The sequence below is a fragment of the Colossoma macropomum genome, unplaced genomic scaffold (genome assembly GCF_904425465.1).
Source record: "Colossoma macropomum unplaced genomic scaffold, Colossoma_macropomum, whole genome shotgun sequence".
Lineage (NCBI taxonomy): Eukaryota > Metazoa > Chordata > Actinopteri > Characiformes > Serrasalmidae > Colossoma > Colossoma macropomum.
The window spans coordinates 6,978,876-6,994,649 of record NW_023494789.1 but is presented as its reverse complement, the minus strand read 5'-3'; positions in this window follow the sequence as shown (position 1 = coordinate 6,994,649).

Sequence of the window (15,774 nt, the reverse complement as noted above, 5' to 3'; positions counted from 1 at the left end):
AAATTATTGTACAGAGGTGGCTTCACCCACATAATCTAAGTGTACGACATTGGCTATTTCAACTGCATGACATAGTTATGTTAGAATTGGCCACAGCTAGGATTAATAAAGTTAAAACATCTACTCTTGAGACATGGAAACAGATTTGTTGTGATGTGACAAAAAGATTGGAACAAAGGCTATGAGGTACATTTTGTAAGCTAACATTCTTTTTTCTCTATTTTTTATTTTATTTTTGAGATGTCATCCTTTGCACTAAATCTTACTTAGTAAATAGTATAAAGTATGTACAGGAAATAGGGATGAATGGACCAGTGGGACAGGGAGGGATGGGGTGGTAAGGGGGTTGTTTTTTTTTTTTGTTTGTTTTTTTTGTTTTTTTTTTATTTCCTGCAGTTCTGTAATGTTGTGATAAAATGCTGCTTGATTAACAGGGAAAAAAAAATGGATCACACACATGAGTTGGCTCCCATGCAACTCAAAACCCTGTTTGTGAACGACAACAAATCAACAAAAGCTCAGAAACAGCTCTGCTCTTTTATTACTCAGTATGAACTGAATATTTTTCAACAGGACACTGCACTGAGTGGCCGATGGGAAAAGAGAGCTTCAAGAATGATCAACTGGCCACACATAACTTTAAAAATCAATTTTACAAAGCTAAACCCCTTCACCCAAGAATAGTCTATTAGCTATCAGCTGAGACATGTTTGTTGTAAGAAGTTTGCTTCTAGAGTTTTGCATTAGCACTAATGTAGCTTAGCTGACAAGTAATATAAACCTATACACGTTTAAGTTTTTACTTAAATATCAGCATCTGACAGATTTTTAGGAGACGTATTTATTGTACTAAGAGCAGAATATTTAGGCTAAAATTTCTCCATTTTATTCATTTTACTGCATTTCCTAGCCGGATGCATTCCTTTGTTACCAGGCCTCTATGTTTACTTCCTCATATGGTACATTATAACACAATATGATGCAAACAAAAGCCAAAGAAAGGTGTTTCTGAAAAAGATGGTGTCTGAAAGGCAGCGTATGCTCCTCCAAAATGTGCATGTATTTTCAATATTAATGAATTAATGCTTTCACAGATATGTAAGTTACCCAATATGGAAAATGAAAAGTTATAACTATACCCAGCCAGCACAAACCTCTGGTTCTGGCTGGCTGAATAAGAAATCTCTGGCCCAGCTCTGGTAGCCAGAATCGGCCAACCTCCAAAATTATGGATGTGCCAGAGCTGGCCCAAATCATTCGGCCTGGATCCGGTAACCAGAACCCAGCCAGGGCAATCAAAATTAGCCCATAAATAACCCTCATTTACTCAGTTGTTATTGAATTATTACTTATTCCTATGTCTACTTCTTTGTAGTTCAGACATTATACATGATTTTAAAAAATGTATTTTATGACCTTTTATTAAAACATCTGCAACATGCTCTTACACATTCATTTCATTCGCAAAAACATCTCCATTTTATTTCATTTCTAAATTTATTTATTTTTTTATTGTGAATTCCTGGAAATATCAACCAAACTGCAGTTGAGTTGTTTTGATTAATAAAAGATAACTCCAATGGCCATTTCATGTTTAAGAGTTAAACAAAGCTCTGCAATGGATACTCATTTCTTTTACGTGCAATATTTAACATTCCTTAACATAAAAGAAGCAGGTAAAGAGCTGAAAACTGCAACAAAAACAGCCCATTAATGGTCCATATTAAACATCTATAAGATCATACCTGGGAAAATCCTCAGGCTGAATCTCAAATGGCTCACTGCTCCCTATATAATGCACTAGGTGACTTATGAAATTCTGGCTTTAACACCCAAATCCTGCGCTAGACTCGCTGTGCTCTGTTTAGATGAAGTAACCGTCACTGAAGACCTACGTGCTGCACTGTGTAGTGAGAAGAGAGCCGTTTGAGATTCTGCCTAAAACAGTTCACGGCAGCGTTGCTTCACCAAAGTTTGAGCTGATTCACTGAAGGGATTTTTCAGGTTCTGCTCAAGAACAGCGCTGACGTCAGCACTGAACCTGCAATACCTTGATATTGGACAACAGCAGCTTTTGTGGCAAAACGTAGGGTTTTAGTGGTAAAAGGTGTTTAGGGTTCAGAATGCGCTGTGTGTTCAAAATAACACTTTTTTAAAGGATGGCGTTTATCATTTTTTTGCAAATGAACTCATGATATACAGCCATGTTATTACTTACAGGCATTTCCATATATATAAAATACAAATTTAACACCACATGAGACTTTTCCATCATATCAGTTAACAGTTACAGAAAGTAAACACTCTGATTTTTACAGGCCATTACTATTATAATGATATCATGTGGCTAACTAAATCCCCCTTGCTAGCTAACGTTAGCTAACCTAAATTTTCTTCAGGTAAAAGAGCTAAAACGTCATAGCTAACAAAACCATTACGGCATAAGTTAACACTTGAAAAGCACAGGCTAGCCATCTTAATGAAATCAGCTCAAGGTTTAGTTGCGTTACTCTTCATTGCTAATTCGTCATGGCTCATGTTTTATTCCTTGTTTCAGAGGAAATGTTCAGAGTGGTTAGCTAGCTAACGTTAGCTCGCGGTTAGCTCGTTGTCTTGTCACCGCAGTAGCGCGTCCTCTCATCTACACACGCTCTTCTGTGTAAGACAGCAAAACTAGAAACCAGTTTAAAACGGAGTTCTGGGATTGTTTACGGTGGAACAAATTCCAAAGTGAGCGAGCGCCTTCAGTCTGCAGAGGGATCTGCTGGAAAAGCTGATTGTGGTGATGTTCCAGTCGGGTAAAGAGGTTTGTTGTACAGTTTGACTCAAAAACTGTGTTATCTGGAAATCAGTTAAAGAAGGAAATGATAGCGGCTTTTCCTCTTTGCTCAGGCATCAGGAAATGGACAGGTTTTGACTGATGTAGAATTATTATTATTATTATTATTATTATTATTATTAAGGTCACTGAATAATTGTCTATCTAATATTTTAATTAGATATTAGAAAACAAATAACTTTAAACTTTGTTTATTACTATATATTTCTATATGTTGTGTAATTAATAAAAACATTATATTATTATTATTATTATTATATTATTGTTATTATTATTACTTAAATTAAGCCCTTGCTTCTTTTTCCATAAAAACAGTTTGTTTTAATTTGTGTATTTACTAGCCATTGTATGAGGTTCATCTACAGTAGAGCAAAGCATTTCTGTTTTGTGTATTTGCTTTTGTGCATTCATTTTTTTTCTACTTTGAAAATGTTATAATTGTGAGGCAAAATAAACTGTCTGACTACATTATAAATGTTTCTTCTTTTTGTTTTCTTTAAGGGAAAATGAATATATACACAACAAAGCATTATGATCATAAGATACCCACATAATCTCATAATGGAAACAGTTAAAGTCTCTGTATAACTTCTTAGGATACTACCACCACCTGTCTTGGCAAAGTGGGATCCAATGCACATCCCAGAAAGGGCCCGTATTTAACATGATATAGGATAAAATCATGTATTTAAAATCATTAGCAAAACAGCAGTTTATCCAGTTTTGTATTTGTTTACTGTGAAAAAAACTCCTCTAGTAGTCGTACTAATTATTGAAACACAGAAAACGTAGCTGTTTATCAAGTTAAACAGTGAATCAGTGTCTCATACACAGTTGGCTTGATCTCATGTATGCAGGTATTTTAAAAAGGCACACTGAATGGGTTAACACCTAAACTTCAGGGACATACACAACTATTTTTATTCCACAGAAGGCTGAAGTACAATTTGTTGACATTTTTGTCATGTCTGATTTAAAATAAAATGTCTGAAAAACTACCCACTGTATCAGAGCTTCAAGGAATGTCAGATTTGGCCTGTATTTCAGTGGCCTCTCCACTTAGCTCAAGAATTTTTCATCCACCATGGTTTAAATTCTGTGCAGAAATATTGTGAAAATGTATTTATGAATGTGGAAAACATAGTACTCTTTGACTCAAGGCAGATGGTCTGCAGAATGGCCAGCTGTATATGTCCTTGAAGATGTACACACAACGAATGCAGACAGTGACCAATCACAGAGACGAAGCCTTTTTTCCTTCATTTACTGTTTTATTTATTTAACCAAAATCCACATGGAGTTTCCATTCTGAAATGACACCTATTGATTATTAAGAAGGAATATTACTAATATTTTGCATGTTCTGCAGTAAATGAGTGTGGCATCCTGCAGAGCCACATCTGGGCCAGTGACCATGGTGGGTGCTCAGCCATAACTGTGTGCCATATATATAGATCTGGACCACAGCCGTTAAACTTACCCACCTTACAGTGTATGGGGCCAGAGCTGGGCCAGAACCCTTAGTTCTTCTCGTTTTACAGGATATGGACCAGATTTGGGCCGAGGACCGAGCCAGAGTGTCGCGCTTCATTTGATAATGATGTTAGCTTCTTATTGGAATTTCCATTCCACCTTAAATAGTGCCGCATTTACACGAAAGCGCCTGAACAGTCTGAATGTACGTGCTACATCATTTAAGGTGGAACGGGAAATAAGAATGAGAAGCGAACTGCAGCTTCATCTAATCTCTCTCCACTGTATGACTTACAATCAACAAACCGGGGCTGCACAACTTAAGGTGGAGCCGCTGGTTTAGCAGCTAAATCACCACATAAACACACGTTTCTAGTTTGTCTGAGTTTCCCGCCATTTTTTAGATCTCGCGCTGCTGTCAGTGCGTATCGTGGCAACGCTGACAGCGACTCTCATTGGCCGCGAGTCTCTGTTTGGGTTCTGAACATAACATGACAGACAGGCTGAGGGGAGCAGCCGGGTTTCCTTCTGTCTCATACAAACCGTCCTGTCCTGATAGTCGAACCTTTCTCTCCCACAGATTTGTACTGTACTGATTCTCAATAATGGGGAACAAAGCGCGCCCCGTATCAGTTCAGGATCCTACGGGACGATCGGCGACCTCACCAAGCGATTTTGTACCGCCAGTGTGCTTCTCAACTGACATAGCAGAGGAGCAGTTAAGTCTCACGCAATGGTGGCTTACATAAACATAAAAATATGATCCATTATCGCTTTTCTAGTCCAACAGGAGAGGTAAAGCAGCTCACTCTCCTCTTTTTGTCCACGATCAGTTATTGTGGCTGTTTCAATGACAGTAGATCCTCTCTGATTTGTCCTCTATCGCCCCCTTCAGTACTGAGTGTTTTAACCGCCACAGTAACATAAGATCGCTCGGTCAGTTTGTACAGAAGGACCGAGCGTTTGCAGCGCGCTGACCGAGCGCTGTCATTTGTGTTCGCGTACTTGTGTTGAATTTCTGGCCTAAAAGCTCGTATGTGATTTCCAAATTGTGTTAGCACCAGGCTAACGGTGCAGTGTGTTTCCACACTGGGAAACATGGATATTTAAAACCTGTAAAGCATTCAAGTAAAACATTAATGACTTTGTATGTTGCAGTTTTACAACGAATTCTTCTATAAGCCCTTCAGCCAACCTGAGCAGTCTGAGATCTTGCTGGTGTGGCTCATCCACTTCAATAAGGAACCCTAAACGTTCTTGATAGCTAACAGCGCCCCCTTTTGGAGAATCTTTAGAAGGACACCACACTCAAACAGTTAGTTTTGTGCTAATTCGTCCGTTATAGAACCGATATCGTTGCAGAAATTTGCTCACACTTTATTTAATTCTAATTATTCTTGATGTCACCAAGAAAGCAATTTATTTATACATGTTTTTTGTAATTCTGCTTTTTATGTTACTTTTCTTATCAGACTTTTAACTGAACTAACTTTTTAAAATTTGTGATGTAATGTAAGAACGTGATGTAAAAATATGTCAGTATATGTACAAAAAAATGGAGTATGAGAGAAAAAAAACACAACAGTAGTTTATATATGAACGCTGCAGCTCTGTCTATTACACCACTCTGCCCAAAATGGAAATAACTATCACTCTAAGTGTTCAGTGTTAACTTTAAGTGTTTACTTGTCGTTTTCAAAAAGTTTTAATCACAGTAAAAGTGTTTTATTTTGCCTGCATATATAAGCGGTACGGACCCTTATTGATAAGGAGGAACAAGGCTGCACTAGACCAGTAGCGCCACGGTAACCATGGCAACCAGCAGCGTGGCGTAGCGTATTAGTGACGTCACGTTTGGAACGCTGCCATGCCAACCAGTAGCATATCGTGATTGTGACGTCACGTCTGTTTGAGACGTAATAATAGCGGCAACGCGCTGTTATTCACAGTTCTACTGCAGCGTTAGAGAGACAGACGCGCTGGCGGGAGATACTCGAAGTGCAATTCGAGCGTCATTTCAAACCTCGTTTCTCGAGCGGATTCGAACTTCCGTTCTTTTCTGTATAGTTTAAATAGTTTCATTAAAAAATGGACGATAAGAACGTGGACAGTCCTGCTGTCTGCCAGAGCATTCCTGCTTACAGGAAGAAGAAAACTGCCCGTTGTGCATGGGCAGAAGATGCCAACACTGATGACTTCCAGAGGATTCCTGCTTCCAGGGAGAACACTGTCCATTGTTCAAGTGTAGAACATACCGAAGTTGTTGACCTCAGGAGGATTCCTGCTTCCAGGAGGAAAGCTGTCCGCTGTGCATGGGCAGGACATGACAGCAGTGTTGATGACCACCAGGGGACTCCAGCTAACAACTCTGATAAAGTCCGGAGGATTCCTGCTTCCAGAGAGAAAGCTGGCCGTCATGCATGGGCAGAAGATGACAATGGTGGTGACCTCCGGAGGATTCCTGCTTCCAGGAAAAAAGCTGGTTGTGCTGATGCAGTCCAGAGGATTCCTGCTTCCAGTAAGAAAGCTGGCCGTTGTGCATGGGCAGAAGGTGGCAACACTGATGCACAGGCAGGTGATGCCATGACAGAAATAGAGAAACTCAGTGCCCCAATCAACACTGCCAAAGATTGTGCTGTTGACTTGAGACCTTCAAGTGCATCACCCACCAGGCCAGCTGCCATAAGGATGAATGCTTGGGGTGGTGCAATCAGCAACAAGCCTGATGAAGCTGCTGAAAAAGCTGCTCCTCATGGTCCAAGCAGCTTACAGAAGCCCCATTCATCCTCTACTGCATGGGCATGTCGTCAGTCAGCCATCAGTGATGCAGGTGAAAAAGCCAAGAAGCCCCTCAGTGAAGGGAGTGGCGAACAGGTAAGCAGGAGGGACTGTTCTGTTTGTAGTAATGTTAGGAAAGAGTAATGTTCACAGTTATATTAAATTAAATGTTATTAAATGTCTGATTCTGCTTTGTAGGAACCCCTCGTCCTGATTGATTTGGAGCAGGATCAGGCTGCCACATGGAACCATTACGAGCTCTTCATAGAGCTAACTGAGGCCCTGGAAGCCAGCATGAAGAAGCTAGATGACAAACGGAAAATGTATTCGGAGCTGGCTCAGAGGGCTGCGGTCTCTGGTGTGGCTGGACCTGCTACTGCGTTTCCAGCTGTTGCTCAAACAGCTGAAGCAGATGCCCCTTGCGTGAGGACGAGAGTGATGAAGAACAAGGAATATGAGTCTCGTGTTGTGGTATGTAGGTGTGATGTGGGAGCTGTTCTGCATATGTTATAGTGGTAGCAATGAATCGTGTTGTGTTAATGTTTGGGTCTGCTTTCTAGGAATATCCTGCTATGTGCAACTTCAGTGATCTGGAGGACACAGATGACAGTGATCAGGAGGATATCTGCAGAGGGCTCGTGGAGGCCCTGGAAGACTGTGCGAGAGAAGAGGACGAGAAAATAGAACAGCTTTCAAGATTAATCAGTTGTGCCAAGACTGGGACACAAATGGTCTCCATTACAGTTGGACCTGATGGACCTGGTGTGCCTCCAGTCGCTAAAGCAGCTGCCCCTTGGTTGGAGGAAAGCAGCTCAAAGATCATGAAAAAGAAGACCCTTCCTCCTCTGACCCGACCTCCTAAAGCTCAGCAGGGCACTGTTAAGAAGAATAAGACTCGTAAACAGGTATGTGGGATTGTTCCAGTGTTTGAATGTCAGTGAGGAATAACTTTAGCAGTTGAGTAAGAATTTTTTTCTTTTTGTTCGTCTTTAAGATTCGTGTAAAAAAGGAGCTTCAGGACAGCAAGGAAGGTGATGTGTGTCAGGTAGAGGAGAAGAAAGCAGAGAAACTGAACGGAGAAGTGAAAAATCAGAGTGAGGGAAAGAAGGGAAAGAAAGCTGCTAAAATGAGCAAGTGGTTCAGAAGGTGAGGTTTAGAAATGAAACTTTAGGCAGTGCATTTCAACATTAGTGCTCGCTGAAGTGAAAACAGGATAGTTGATATGTTCTATGATGATGGTACTAGATATGAAAAGAATGTGGACGCTGCATGGTTGTTTTCCTTTATTAATGTTTTTTTTCTGTTTCATTCTGTTTTACAGCCTCTTCTGCTGCTTCTGCTGGCTGCCTTGCATTCGTGCTAAATCCAGCAAGAAGCGCGACTAGAAACCCAAACGCAGCAGGACCTTCAACAAGCATCTACCACCATCACCACACTGAGCACCAATTAAAATAATAAAAAATTAATAAAAGCCCATTAAAAAGAAACCACGCCTTTCTTTTGTAACAGTAACTCTGCAGTAAGTAAGCTGTGGTTGTGATGTCACAACATATGGAGGTTTGGTTGCCTCTGATTGGTCTAACTTATCTACTGGCATTTCACAGCTCTTACTAGGTTCAGTTTCCTCTCTTAAAATTTAAAACAATGTTTTTGCTAGTGTACACACTTAAAAAAGATGGTTCTTCATGGGTTCTTTAGTAAGAACATTGTTTATATATACAACCATAAACACTCAACGATCCATTCGCATGCTTAGAAAGTTCTTTGCATGGTGAAATGGTTCTTTAGATTTATGGAGAATGTGTTGTATATGGGTTCTTTTTGAAAAGCATTCTATATAGCACCAAGATGTTCTTCTATTGTTCCAAACTTCCATCAGGGATCACCAGCAAGGTGGTGGAGTTATAAGGTAAGTGTTTCTAATAAAGTGACCGGTGAGTTTAAAGCTGCTGCAGCAGGGTTCAGGATTTCCTCTTGGCTGTTTCTCAGGGAGAACATGAGCACATTTAGCTCTGTTTAGCTCAGGTGGGCCCTCAACAACTGCACACACTTAATGTTTCCAACTCTGTGGCTTGAGAATTTCTCATTCAGTAGCACTGCCAGCTTTTTCAAACTCAACCAACGTTAGCAATGTCACAGCGTGATTGTTTTAGTCTATTTATAACTTCATTTGTTACAACATCTTCTCTTAATTAGCTAAACAACATTATACTACATGTAGGTTTTATAAAAGCACAACGGAGAGCCCATTGTTCAAATATCAATTCAAATTCAATCAAATCAAATCATTGTTTATTGTTGCATCACATTTACACAGAAGGTGAGTTAAAATCGTGTAGTTCTTAAATAAAAATGTAAATAAAAAGTATGTAAAAAAAACATTAAAAAGGTAAATATATATGGATTCTACATATATATCCTATCCTACATATTCTAGGCTATGACTGTTTATTGCATGTATCCCCAATGCATGATATCTTCATAACAAGCAGCAATGCAGTCTGCTAATGCTGCTAAGACTACACACATGTGAGTGTCATTCAAACATCTCACTATTCTTGCTAGATTTGACTCTAGATCTGAAGTCTGATACAGGTAAGAAGCTTCGCTGGATGCGTTTCAAGTGAGCGAAATCACAGGGTCTAACAATTTGACTCGTTTTAAAAGAAAAGGTTCTTCAACATGAGTTGGCTCCGGGGAGATCACGTGACGCTTCACTCGCAATGGCTGCAGACCTCTAAAGCTCCCGCTTAACTCCCTCGTCTTCTGAATTTTAAACAGGTTTAGCGAGCTTCCTCATCCTTATTTATTTTTTTCTCACTTCTAACACCACGTACAAGGAATGGAAACAAGAAAGGTTCGGCTTCTCCTTCTGCAACCCCAGCGGGCAAGCGTTTTAAATCATCCGAGCGAAGCAGCGAAGACATGGCGGATGCCATCTCCCTCGCATTAACGAAACAACAAGGTCAGCTAGAGACTGTTGTTAAAAATGCAGTTCAGGTGGCGATGGCAGATATTACCCAAGCTCTACATTCACTTCAGTCTGAGTTCAAGGTACAGATGACAACCGTGCGAAGCCTCAATGAGAAAGTAGACCGCATCCAATCCGAAACGAGGGGATTAAAACAAGACATTGTAGGATGTACAACTGACCTGTCTAAACTTCAAACAACGATGGCGGAGCTAGAGGATAGAGAAAGACGCAGCAACGTCAGAATAGCCGTGAAGGCGATGACCCAGTTGGATTTCTGCAAAAAATGCTGCCTATTTGGATCCCCTCTCTCAACAAAGATGCTATTGAGATTGAACGAGCACATCGAATCTATAACCGGCAGCAAGGCTCGAGTCCTGACATTTCCCGCACTATGATTTTTAAGGTGCCGAGGTATAAAGATCGACAAGCCATATTAAACGGGGCCAGAGAGGTAAGCAAGAGGGGACTCCGGAAAAACACTGATTTTCTTTGCCGACTACAGCGCCTCTACCTCGCAGAGACGGAGGGCTTTCGCGGGTACACAGAAGGAACTTCGTGCCATGGACCTTTCATCGTTTCTCATCTACCCGGCTATACTGCGCGTCACTCACAACGGTGAGAAGCTGAGTTTCACATCGGTTGAAGAAGCAGAAAAATTCCGACTGCAACTCAGCAACAATTCAAAAGCACGTCGACAGCTGAACTTCGCTGATGAAAATTAGTAGAGAGATTTGAAGGACCTTGAATGCTAGGGTTTGAAAGGATTGACCCGACCAGCTACTGGTAGGACTGACCGGTCGAGTGGTAAGAGAAGCAGCGTTGTAACGCTCTCTCAGTGAAACTTAAAATTTTGAAGACTGAACCCTCTTAGTTGTAATTTGAGCGCACGTTTCGTTCATTCTTTCAGTTGAACTCAGACAAACCTTTTGAAGACTGAACTCTTTAAGTTGCAGTCTGAGTAAGCGTTCAGATTAGCCTCATAGCGCTCTTTCAGTTGGATTCACCTTTGAAATCGAACGATACAAGTTACAGTCAATGGAAGATGTATAATGTTTAGCCTACCAGACACTGTATTTTTTTTTTGTTTTGTTTTGTTGTGTATGTGATTATTCGACATTGAGCCTGATAGTTGAGGAAAACTATGATTATTGAGGTTATTTAATTTCTTTTTTGATGTTTTGTTTAACAGCTAACCTGAGCATTTAATGATATATCTTTAATTGTCGAGGGGGGGGTATGGAGTTCTGGGATATCTTAAGCTGCGTTTGACTCTGTCACGGTTCCTAAAAACTTGTTTGGGGAATTCTGGTCCAGGGGAGTGGGGAGGGAAAGATCCTGTACATACCAGTGTTTGCATAACCAGTATAGCTGACAAAGTACTTCGTAGTCTTATCCATAGTAAATTTTTGCTAATTAGTTTGATGTTATTATTATTGCTGTATTTATTCCAAATCTTTTCATGGACAATGGCTAAGGTATCGGTATTATCCATTAACATTAGAGGCTTAAATAATCCTACTAAGAGAACTAAGCTTTTAGATAGTCTACACAGATGGAATATAGATATTGCTATGATACAAGAATCACATTTATGTATAGCTGACATTCCCCGAATTCAAAATAAATTTTATAAAGCTGTTGCTGCTTCTAGTGATGGCACAAAAAGTAGGGATCTCTTATTCTAATCAAACGCAACTTCTCCTTCACTATTGAAAGGACGAGTAATGATATGTCAGGGAGACTAAGTTATTTTTGTGCAAATATACAAGGTAAAAAAAAGCTTTTGTTTCAGTATATGCACCAGCAATGTTGGATGCACATTTCTTCCCATGGCTGACAAAGGGGTTATTATCACTGAATGAATATTCCTTGATTATTGGGGGTGGCATGAAGGTAATCGCTGTCTTAGCTGCTGACAAATCAACAGAGTCATTTTCGAAATCGCAACAAATTATGTCAAAACATTTCAATGACTTTATAAAATCACTAAATCTTATAGACTTATGGCGCTTGCAAAATCCACATACTAAGGACTACACTTTTTTCTCTTCAAGGCACCAAGTGTATTCTAGGATAGATTATATTTTATGTTCACAAGATCTTTGTCTGTGTTTTGAGGAAATCAAGATGTTACCTGCAGTACTATCTGATCACAACCCATTGCTGACCAATTTTACGTATGGACCGCAAAATAATAGAAGTCCTCGGTGGCAGTTCAACACATCTTTGCTGCAGAATTCTGAATTTCAAACAGAATTTAGAAACAAACTCATAGAATTTCTCGCTATTAATGTCAACAGTGTAGATAATGCCATTATGGTGTGGATGGCTACAAAAGGTTTCATAAGAAATTTCACTACTTCATTCGCCTCCTATGTACACAAAACAAGAAAATACAAAATTGTGGAGTTAGAACATCTTTGTCAATCTCGAGAGCAAACCCTGAAAAATAAATACTCAGCAGCTGTTGAAAAAGAACTGAAAATTGCCAGAGCTGAATTAAATGATCTGCTACGTAGAAAGGTGGAGTTTATCTTGCACAGAGTAAGGCAGAAATATTATTTTAACGGATCTAGGCCAAGTAAAATACTTGCACTCAAATTGAAGCAGAGTGAACACTGGGCTACTATTGATGCCATCTGTTCACCATGTAAAGGATTGGTTTCTGAACCCAACAACATAAATGATGCTTTTAAATGACACTTTTCTGACTTTTACAAACCCATTGCCAATTTAGATATAGATACATGTGAAGTATTTTTTCAAGAGATAGATCTTCCAAAGCTAACAGCTAGTGAATCCAAACAACTTGGCCAGCCGATAACACTTGAAGAATGGGATGAAGGGATGGTCCTGGGCCAGTCCTACATAAAGCCATAAACTCAGCAGTTGAGAAGGGATATTTTGAAAAACAAATGAACATTGCCCTAATCTCCCTAATCTCTCACTAGAACCTCTGGCACAGTATATCAGACAAAATGAAATCTGCTATATTTCAATTCAACAACATAAACATGCAATATCTCTCTATGCTGATGACATTTTATTGTATATTTTCAATTTTGAATCTATCTCAGATATACTAGCAGCATTCACTAGGTTTGGAGAATTTTCAGGTTATATGATTAATTGGATTAAATCATCTCCCTCTTAATAAGAAAGCCAAAGAAATTCAGACATCACCAGCATTGGTCTCATTAATACCTGTAAAGAGTCAGATTACTTATCTCGGGATTGACGTAATGGCCTCTCTGCAAGGTATTCTTGATATAAATTATGGTAAAACTCTGACGGAAATTCAAAATGATACAGCTAGGTGGGCAAATATACCATCTTCATTACAGTCTAGAATTGCGACCATAAAAATGAATATACTGCCACGTATTCATTTTTTAAGTACAATGATTCCTCTGTCACCCCCGGTAATCTGGTGGAAAAAGCTTGATTCAGTAATTCGCAAGTTTATTTGGAACGGCAGGCAACCTAAAATGAAATTAGGTACATTGTGTTATTCTAAAATGAAAGGAGGTTTATCCTTACCTAATTTTATAATGTACCATAAAGTTTTCCAACTCCGTGCCTTAAAGGTCTGGTTCGACCCACTCTCTCGTGTTCCTTGGAGACAAATTGAGGAACAGTTCAGTGTGCCTATCAGACGTCAAGATGTATTGTTTTCCGGATTGTCCATAAAATTCTGTTCACTAAACTTTGGTCCCATTATGACCAACACTATCACAAATTTCAAAGCCGTGGAAAAATATCTTGGTTATAGTGACCAAGGTCATTTACAAACCTCACTTTGGCATAATAGGAATATAAAATCTGGTACCAAACCTTTTACATCAGAGCAATGGAGAAGACAGAATATTAAAACTCTTGATGATATGTTTAATTCAGAGGGGATGTTAAGCTTTGAAAATTTAGTAACAAACTTTAATATACCAAGATCTTCCTTCTTTTTGTATTTACAGTTACGTTCAGCCCTTAAAGCATACGGAATTCCATGGGGAACAGGCCTCAAGCCACATCCAATTTATAGCTGCGTCGTTAATGCGCCACCACATGGTCTTGTATCAACTATATATTCTCACGTTACTGAAACGTTGTATAAGAAGCTCCCAATTCAGTCTATCTGGGAAAAGGAACTATCTGTTAATTCAGTTGATTGGAACATAGTATGGTGAGATATATTTCATGCATCAAAGAACCCCAATCATCAACTGATCCATTTTAAATATTGTCATAGGTTATATTGGACACCACGAAAACGCTTTCTTACAAAAACTGCAGTACATCCCTACTGCAACTATTGTCCACAACAACCAATGGGAACTTTTTTGCACATGGTGTGGGAATGTGGGGATGTTAATGACTTCTGGATAAAGGTTACTACCATATTATCTGCTCTGGTTGGACAAGAAATTCCCATGGATCCAGCTGTATTATTGCTAAATGATGACTCCAATTTAAACTTAACAGGCAAACAAAGGAAGATGTGGCTCGCTGGTTTAACATCGGCTAAAAAAATTATTGTACAGAGGTGGCTTCACCCACATAATCTAAGTGTACGACATTGGCTATTTCAACTGCATGACATAGTTATGTTAGAATTGGCCACAGCTAGGATTAATAAAGTTAAAACATCTACTCTTGAGACATGGAAACAGATTTGTTGTGATGTGACAAAAAGATTGGAACAAAGGCTATGAGGTACATTTTGTAAGCTAACATTCTTTTTTCTCTATTTTTTATTTTATTTTTGAGATGTCATCCTTTGCACTAAATCTTACTTAGTAAATAGTATAAAGTATGTACAGGAAATAGGGATGGATGGACCAGTGGGACAGGGAGGGATGGGGTGGTAAGGGGGTTGTTTTTTTTTTTTGTTTGTTTGTTTTTTTTTATTTCCTGCAGTTCTGTAATGTTGTGATAAAATGCTGCTTGATTAACAGGGAAAAAAAAAAAAATGGATCACAAAAAAAAACATGAATTGGCTCCCCTGTTTGTGATCGACAACAAACCATCAAAAGCTCAGAAACAGCTCTGCTCTTTTATTACTCAGTATGAACTGAATATTTTTCAGCAGGACACTGGACTGAGTGGCCGATGGAACAGAGAGCTTCAAGAATGATCAACTGGCCACACATAACTTTAAAAATCAATTTTACAAAGCTAAACCCCTTCACCCAAGAATAGTCTATCAGCTGAGACATGTTTGTTGTAAGAAGTTTGCTTCTAGAGTTTTGCATTAGCACTAATGTAGCTTAGCTAACAAGTAATATAAACCTATACACGTTTAAGTTTTTACTTAAATATCAGCATCTGACAGATTTTTAGGAGACGTTTTTATTGTACTAAGAGCAGAATATTTAGGCTAAAATATCTCCATTTTATTCATTTTACTGCATTTCCTAGCCGGGTGCATTCCTTTGTTACCAGGCCTCTATGTTTACTTCCTCATATGGTACATTATAACACAATATGATGCAAACAAAAGCCAAAAAAAGGTGTTTCTGAAAAAGATGGCGTCTGAAAGGCAGCGTATGCTCCTCCAAAATGTGCATGTATTTTCAATATTAATGAATTAATGCTTTCACAGATATGTAAGTTACCCAATATGGAAAATGAAAAGTTATAACAATACCCAGCCAGCACGAACCTCTGGCCCTGTTCTGGCTGGCTGAATAAGAAATCTCTGGCCCAGCTCTGG